The 9,087-nt window shown below is 48.9% G+C and overlaps 1 pseudogene; it reads left to right on the forward strand.

Moving 5' to 3' along the window:
- Positions 1 to 4,909: 4,909 nt before the first annotated feature.
- Positions 4,910 to 8,097, forward strand: LOC144125981 (uncharacterized; annotated as a pseudogene).
- The last annotated feature ends 990 nt before the right edge of the window (positions 8,098 to 9,087 follow it).

The raw sequence follows: 9,087 nt of genomic DNA on the forward strand, positions 1-9,087 counted from the left end.
AAAATACTGCCCACAGTTTCGCACCTTCATCATTGGATTTGTCCGCAACACAGTTCCACAAGCTGTAGATTGCTCTAATAAATTTACTGTATTCACTACCTCTTTATCTATCAGCTTAGATTGTGAACAGCGTGAAATGAGGAGTAGGAATTATTTAATTTTTATCTTCTATGGGACAATCTTCAGCGAAAATATCGCTGCTGCTTGAAAGTTTCACTAATGATGTGCGACGGTCATACTAACACTACAAAAAAGGAGAAGTGAACGATAGCGTTGTGAAATGCAGAGAAGAAGCCACACCCAACGGGCTCGTTCTTCTTTTTCGACGCCAGAAGCCAAATGGGAGAGCACGGAGATCACCCTACGCTCCCGCAAAGTCCACAAATCGCGTTCTTCACGAGAGCTGTGGTCTTAACATTTGTGTCTTGGCTCCGCCCCTCTTCAAAGGCGATCATTATCGCCTTCAGTGAACAACTGCGCGCATTAACCCTCGCGTCTTAAGCTGCGAAAAATGCCGCAGGCAAGGCGAGGTGGGAATTCTCCTCGCCTCGCATCGTTTGACCACATTTGTTTTGTTGCTTCGAAGCGTATTTTTGGGCTGGAGCAACTGGTCTTACTTTTCTAGTTCTTGTGCTTTACAATGGCGAAAGTGGCTTACGGTGTATAGGGAACGATTTGATCAACCCGGCCGCGAAAGAAGATGCTGAAAACGAGGAAGGTCTTGAACCGAAAGAATAAATGAAGGAAAGGAATAAACATGAGAGGGATTTGATATAATCCAAACGACCAACCGTAAGAATGCACCAAACACACAATATGCATCGAAGAGGTGCGCTAAGAACAAGCGGATTGGGCGCGCAAGGATATCTTTACCGCTTTCCGACTTCAATTTCCTCCGCGCACTGATCTACTTTCCGCACAAAGCATGCCAACGTACGCTCCTTTCAGGCTGTGCAAAGGAACCGTTCTCTTCAAAATAACAAAGACCAGACTCAGTAATGCCCACGATGTTGTTCGCCGCGATCTGAAGAGTTTTTTTTTTGTGTGTGGAAAACCCTAAGTACTGCATTCAGCACGGCAAGCGCAGTTCGGAGTTTATTTTGTATTAAAGCAAGCAGAGCGGACTCCCTCGCTTCAGACCCATTCGTTCTCCGCAAGCTCTGAAGCTTGTAGTCACCCGTAATATATTTTATTTTACTGTGGAAGCGGTGCTGTTTATAGTGGTACTGTCAGAACGAATGGGGAAAGCAATCATAGAGAGCACGAGCTCTGGTGGCGGTCAGAGAGAAAGAGAATAATGGAGGCGAAAGAGAGCTTCAGCTAGCAGAAGCTGCAATAGACTAAAAGTCATTATCAAAGAAGAGAAACCTAGAGCTCGACTGTAAATTACATTTTCGCTAACGGCTACGGCTTAGCCAGATATCATTAGAAACTGAATCATTGTTGGACGGCTCGTTCCCGCTAAGCAAGGCTTGATTATTCGGCACGTATCTTCTTACATTATTTCCCTGCTGGCTCGTTCCCACACATCCAGTTTCGAGAAGAATAATTATTCTGACTATGGGTTCTGCTTATCTGGCATTAGAGCGGCCGTAAATGCAATTATAAAGAACCTATAAAAGAAGAGTCTATGCTTCAGGGCACCGAATCAAGAGCGTATGGAGATGACGGTTGCAGGGTTCGAATAACGCCATCACAGCGTCTCTCTTGGATGGAAATAAATACATGTCCTGATTTACTTTTATATAATTCTTAAGGATAATTTTTACTGAACACCTAAAAAAATGAGACCTATATAGCCCCAGCTTGCACAGAATACTCCTGTGCTCAGTGCTCACCAATCACCATCAGCTGCAAGGCAAAGGCTTCTTCCACTGACCTCCAATTAATGCTGGCTTTGTGATGAGAACAGCGCGTAGTAATTTTTTTTCGCTACAGCACAACGGCGCATCAATTTTCCTCGGCTGGCTTGCCTTTGTAAAAGCCCTGCGAAATTCGCGGGCTTTGCATCCAGGACTGCGGAAATGGGCACTCATTAAAAAATGGTAAGGTTATAACCCAATATTTTCATGCATTGAAAACGTCCGATAAAAATTTGAACTTCCAAGGCTTCATTATTAGTGGCTACTTGATCGCAAAAATGTAAAAAACTTTGAGATTCATTAAGAAAAAAACTAATTACATTCAGTTGATTTGCGCTAATTTATTTTGTTCTGAGTGCCAACGGTCCATAACACCAGACAGTAACAAGCAGGCACATGCATAAATTCAAGTGCGAAATTCAAAACTGGTCTATCGCCTGTAAATGCAGCATTTATGATCTCAAAAATTTTAGCCTGTTTTACGTTAGGGCTAGCTTTTACATGAATTTTACTTTTTGCGGGCCTCCTGCATCTCTGGCAGCTTATACTTTGGCCTTGCGTTGATAAATATGCTGTAGAAGAGTGTTCCTTGAAGTATTTTAGAAGTTCAAGTAGATGTGCGGGCAGTAATTAAAATTATTCACATGTTAGCGCTCTATATTATACATGCAACGTCGGAAGTTAAAGGGTTAACGTATGGATTAACGTAGTTAAACCGAGCAGACATGCGAAGCCATGCGTTTAGCCTGATTATCTCACGGTTTTGCTTTTCTGAGTCGTCGACACGTCTGGTGACGCTATCAGACTGAGGTCAAGCTCTGATCGAAGTTAAGCTGTTCTGATCTGCTCGCGCTGCAGATGGAAGCTGATGAAGACAGCGATGTAGGCTACAATACACAGCGCGAGAGTCTGTTGCAGTTTACCATGTAGCGCGGTCGGCTGCTGCGATAGCATAGTGCTCTCTCGGGCAGTGGCCAGTGAGACTGATCTATTCGCGCCACCACGGGTTCGAATCCCAGTCATGTCGATGTTTACTTAACTTATTTATTTATTCAAGGTCAAGGCTCCAGCGATTACCCGGCTTTTGCGGCGGTGTTCGTGAGGTAGAGCTTTCGCTTTAAAAGGAAAGATAGCGTTGTCCTGCTCTGTTTTGTTCTTTGCTATTTGCGAAGTTTCCCGGAGACAATTGAAATATGTCTTTGTGTTTCTATTTCCACGTAAAAGACCTGCTTGTAAGCTTATGTTTAAACGCTATAGGAACGAGGTGTCGCGAGCTACGCGTCACATCTACCGTCCCACAGTCACATATCTGTACTCACGCACCGCACACCTAAGCAATAGACGTCGGAACGCACTCGTGGGTAATGGCTTCTAAACAGACCAGCCCCGGTAACGAGCACGCAGCGTGTCGCATACCGAGGTGTCGCTAATGATGTACAATCCCCTGAAAAAAATCGGCGCTGTGCTGCTTTATTTCCCAGCGTGAGGTATAAGCCACACAGTGTGCCCAACGTTTGTGTGGGGTGCCCTGTTAACGGCGCTCATGACATTGTGCTGTGTAAGGAAGACTAAAGTTCACTCAAGGTCAATATATCCTTGGCCACGTTTTCTAGGGGGCGCATTAGCATTTTAGTACGCAGAAGGGCAAATATATTGATCTGCTTTCTTGTCATGGAACCAGTGCTACTGAAGAAGGGTTGTAGAGTCTGTTTACAGGTATTTCATTTCGTCTCCTCATGAACAGGTTATTACTGAGTGTACATTGCACTGGCCTCTTCATTTCTTTACTCGAAAAAAAGCTTGGTGTATTAAAGATGCTTATAAACAAGCAAGCATCTAAACAACGGCGTGAATCTAAACAAAATTTTAAAAATCAGTGCAAGGCGCTCGGATGCAAGAAACATATCTGACTGGTATTGTATGCTTCTTTTTTCTACACGCAGATCAAAACGAGGTACACAAAAAGCTTAAAATTTCTCGCCCCACCAGGACCTGGACTCCACGGGGAAGGCACCGGAATGCTCTACTGCGCATTCGCTGCCGCCTACCACTTCGCTTTCAAACTGCCAGTCTCTCGCCGTGTGCTTTCGATGTCATCGTCTTGTGAACTTTCATCCGATTCCTACTGCAATTTACAAAAAAAGCGCACGAAACTCCAGTTGACGTGAGCGGAACGGAAAATGACTACGAGAGATTTCAACCACCCAAAAAGGTCTTATCAAACAGCAATGAACGTCCAAGCTACAAAGTGCCTGCTATGGCACACTGTCGCACATTGATCATACCCCTGATTTTGACCTCTGATATAATGGGCTTCAGTCCGACTAATGTGCAGGGCCAAGTGCTTTAGAAGCATGGTAGCGCCCTTATTTTCTCACTACGCTCTGATATATAGAAAAATTCGAGCCGTTCCTTGATCACTTTTTAAAGAAGGTTTGTGATTTTGAAATGCTATTTTGGCAATCGTATTGTCCAAGTCCCTCATTGAAAGCAACCAATCGCTCGAAACTCCACAGTCAATGTTTGATCTATTCGAACAGAATCTTCCTGCAAGCGGTGGCTCACCTGATGAACGGGCGTTATGTTCATACTTTGTAAACTTGCCTCAAAATTGTCTTTGAGGTTGACGCTGTGAGGTCTGTGCCGCTGTCACAGCCAGTATCGTACCGCCAGCTGGTACAACACCTGTGGCCGCCAGAAACAACACACGCAACACCGTAGAATAGCCAGAATGAATAATTGCTTATCGCGAACTCTCCAACTCTCCAAACCGTTGCCCTGCCAGCGCAGACGGCGGACGGGCTAGAAACTCAAATGCAGTAGCTTCGCCTGGACAGCTGCGGCTACCAGCGGGGTCTTGGACGTGTGCTTGGATTGCGTCGCCTTGTCGTCTTGCATGTCTGTATCCCTGAGCAGCGAGCGTAAACTGAATGAATTCATTAATTAGCTAAAATCTATTACCGCTTAAATAGAGATCATGGTAATTTGGTGGTGTTGTAATTGTTTGGTTTGTGCTGACCAGCGAAGGCAGCCGCACGCCCCCCTATTGGCCTGAGTTCCTATCGTTCATGCTTCTCTCCCTCTTCTGTAACCCTCTCAGTACGAGAGGGTATATAATCGCGGTTCTGGGCAATAAACGGTTGTTCACTGCCGACCATTGTTCGAGATGCTGCGCGGTTCGCGCTGACTTTACAACAGTGGCGACGAGTGCGGAAACTACCCATGCGGTAAAAGTTGAAGCCGACAGCCTGTCGCAACTTGAAGCACCGACGAGAACTATGACCAGCCTGCAGCTCCCGACCTTCGACGACACGTCAGATAAGTGGAAAGCGTACCTTATAAGGGCAGAAGCATATTTTGAAGCCAATGCTATTACTGACTCAAAGCAGCAGCGAGCCTTGCTTGTGGCAGCACTCAGCACGCAGACGGTGCAAGTGTTAGCGGGACGGATTGCACCCCGGACACCGAATTCCCTCACCTATGATGAAGCAGTCGCAGCTTTAAACAGCTACTACGACCCGAAGCGTCACGAGATAGCGGAGAGCTATAAATTTTTCACCCGTTGCCAGCAAGAGGGTGAGGCAGTGCGCGCATTTCTGGTCGAAATACGGCGCATAGCAGACGGCTGCAACTTTGGGAGTGCGCTAGACCGAATGCTGCGGGATAGAATTGTTTGCGGTGTACGCTCAACTAACCTACGCAAGCAGTTACTGGCGAAGAAAGACTTGACGCTGGAGGAGGCCGAAGCGCTGGCAATAGCAGCAGAAACAGCCGAGAACGATGCAAACGATATCAGTGGAGCACCACCAACGGTGCTAAGAATGCAAGCCAGTCATCGCTCTTCGTCGCGAGATACCAGCGGGGCAGCGCAAGAGTGCGGACGATGTGGAAGCACGAAGCACGATGATAACGCCTGCCGCTGGGCTAACGCACGGTGTTTCCGCTGCAGGCAACGTGGTCATTTGGCGAAGAAATGCTACAGGGCGAGAACAGATGAAAATGCTGCTAGGCGAACCGCGAGTGTCAAGACACTGACAGTTGAAACCGCGTCTAGAAACGAGAACAAGGATGAGGCACACATCTGGACGCTAATTTCTGGTAGGAAAAACGGCCTGGAACCACCGTTACGCCGCACATTTCGGTGGGGGGAAATAGATCTGGACATGGAAGTGGACACAGGATCCCCGGTGTGCGTCATATCACGGAACGTTTACGACCGACACAGAGCGCAGTGGCCACGCTTGAAATCGCCGCATGTGAAGTTGTCATGTTACGCGGGACAACTGCCGGTGCTTGGCGAACTTGAACTTCCGGTGCAATTCAAGAACGTGTCTGTAACCTGTCCACTCGTGGTGCTTGACTGTTCAGGACCGAGTCCATGCGGCCGCGATCTGATTGCGGCACTTGGCAAGACGGGTGTTACGATGGAAGAACTCACTGCGCCGGATTCGACAACAGGAAACACGCCGAGTGACCACATGGTGAACAGACTGCTCGCTGAGTATAAGGATGTTTTTTCGATAGACCAGGGGCTCATCAAGGGACCGCCAGCCAGCCTAAAACTAAAGGAAACGGCGACACCGAAATTCTGTAAGGCCAGATCACTTCCTTACGCTTTCCGTGATAAGGTCTCTCGTGAAATTGATCGGTTATTGTCCCTTGGTGTCTTATCTCCTGTGCAACATTCAGAATGGGCTACGCCCATCGTAGTTGTCTTGCAGAAAGATGGCACCGTAAGAATATGCGGAGACTTCAAAGTCACGCTTAACCCTGCCTGTGATATCGAGCATTACCCTCTTCCAGTGATCGAGGACATGTTCGCAAACTTAAATGGAGGTGAATACTTTAGCACCTTGGATTTGAAGGACGCGTACAACCAAGTGCCCCTTGACGAAGCGTCACGCGGACTTTGTATCATTAACACACATCGCGGACTTTTTCGTTACAACAGACTCCCGTTTGGTATAGCTTCTGCCCCAGCTATATTTCAAAGGAAGATGGACGCTGTACTCGGCGGGCTACCAGGCGTCCAAGCTTACCTTGACGACGTGTTAGTGTCAGAAGGCAAAGGGGACAAGGAAGCGCGGCTCAAGAAAGTGTTGGAACGATTCCGAGAGCATGGTGTCAAGCTTAGGGCCGACAAATGCAAGTTCCGGCAGCCTTCAGTGACTTACCTCGGGCATCGTATCGATCGGCAAGGCCTACACCCTATGGAAAAGAACGTAGACGCCATCATGCAAGCCCCGCGCCCGAGTAACGTGAGCGAGCTACGTTCGTTCCTTGGTATGCTCACGTACTACGCACGGTTTCTGCCGAATATGTCGACTGTGCTCAGCCCGTTATATCGGCTCATGGAAAAAGGAAGCCGTTGGGAGTGGCTACAGCCGCAGCAGTTGGCGTTCGAGCGAGCTAAACAAAGCCTCAAAAATGCACAAATTCTCGTGCATTTTGATCCTAACAAGGAGCTGAAACTAGAGTGTGACGCATCTCCGTATGGTGTGGGCGCAGTGCTGTTTCATTCGATAGGAAATGAGCACAGGCCAATTGGGTTCCGTTCCAGAACACTTACAAAAGCAGAACAAAACTACTCGCAGCTGGAGCGAGAAGCACTAGCCCTCATCTTTGGCGTTTCTCGCTTTCGTGACTATCTTCTAGGTCGGCAGTTTACCCTGGTGACCGACCATCAACCACTGCTGGGACTGCTCAGACCTGACCGCCAGACGCCACCGATGGCTGCCGCGCGAATTCAACGGTGGGCGCTATTCTTGGGTGGCTACCAGTACAAGCTACAGTACGTGCCAGGGAAACAGCTGCTGACAGCAGATGCCCTCAGCAGGCTACCAGCGCCGACTATGGAACCGGGGACCGATGGTGAACCGCCGGAATATGTCCTTTCATTGGAATCCCTGGAAGAAGGTATAGTGACGACGCACGAATTGCAGGAGCTGACGGCCAAGGACCCGATGTTAGCCAGTGTCACGCACTTCATTTTGCATGGATGGCCTCAAACCACTAAAGGAATGGCGCCAGACTTGTTGCCGTTTTTTGATCGTAAGCTGGAGCTATCGTTGGCTCACCGTCTGATCTACTGGGGCAACAGAGTGGTGATACCGCGGAAAGCGCGGGAACGGATGCTGCAGCTGCTACATGAAACGCATCAGGGCTCCTCGTCAATGAAATCAGTCGCGCGGTCATTATTTTGGTGGCCAGGCCTGGACAGGGACATTCAAAACTTGTCTGCGCAGTGCCGCAACTGCGTGCAAAGCCTGCCAATGCCTACGGCAGCCCCACCAGTGAGTTGGCCAAAGACAGCGGTCCGGTGGTCTCGTATACACATCGATTTTGCAGGCCCGTTAGCAGGCAAGATGATACTAATAGTGGTTGATGCCCACACGAAGTGGATTGAAGCAGTACCCTTGCAGCACGCAAATACAGCTAGTACAATCCGATGCTTAAGGAGCATGTTTTGCCGGTTTGGCGTGCCACGCACAATCGTGTCCGATAATGGCACACAATTCACAAGTCAAGAATTCGCCACTTTCATATCGAAAAACAATATCGTGCACCTGCGCACTGCGCCTTTCCATCCCCAATCTAACGGAGCAGCAGAAAGAGCGGTTCGGACCATGAAGGACGGGTTGCGGAAAATGGGAGACGGACAGCTGGAAGATAACCTCATGCGGTTGTTATTCAATTACAGGCGGACCGCCCAAAGAGAAGGAAGGTCACCTTCCGAGATGCTTCTCGGCTATCAGCTGCGTTCCCGACTAGACACATGTCTCCCACCCAGAGCTGTGGACTCGTCGTCGGACGCTCACGACTGGACCATCTCGCCAGGCAGCAGCGTATACGTGCGAAATTACGGCACCGGCAAAAGATGGGTGCCTGGGAGGGTACAGACCACTTCGGGGGCGAGAATGGTAACAGTGAACACGCCAACCGGAGCAGTGCAGCGCCACGTCGACCAAGTCCGCCGTCGTCAAGAGTTTACGCCAGGGACTGCGTCTGTAGAGGCCACTGCAAGAGCGCAGTTAGAAGGCGGTCCTGACCAGGTGACCAGTGCGGATCTGTCACCTGTGCATACGCCCAGTACCACTGGGTCGGAACAAGAACAAAGCCCTCAGCCGCTAGCAGCCGACCAGAGTGAAGTACCATCTCCAGCAATCACGGAGCGTCCAGTGGTTCCGGCGGGATTGACTGACCCCCTGCAGCCCACGCTCAGACG

Source organism: Amblyomma americanum, chromosome 3 (genome assembly GCF_052857255.1).
Source record: "Amblyomma americanum isolate KBUSLIRL-KWMA chromosome 3, ASM5285725v1, whole genome shotgun sequence".
In the NCBI taxonomy this organism is placed as follows: domain Eukaryota; kingdom Metazoa; phylum Arthropoda; class Arachnida; order Ixodida; family Ixodidae; genus Amblyomma; species Amblyomma americanum.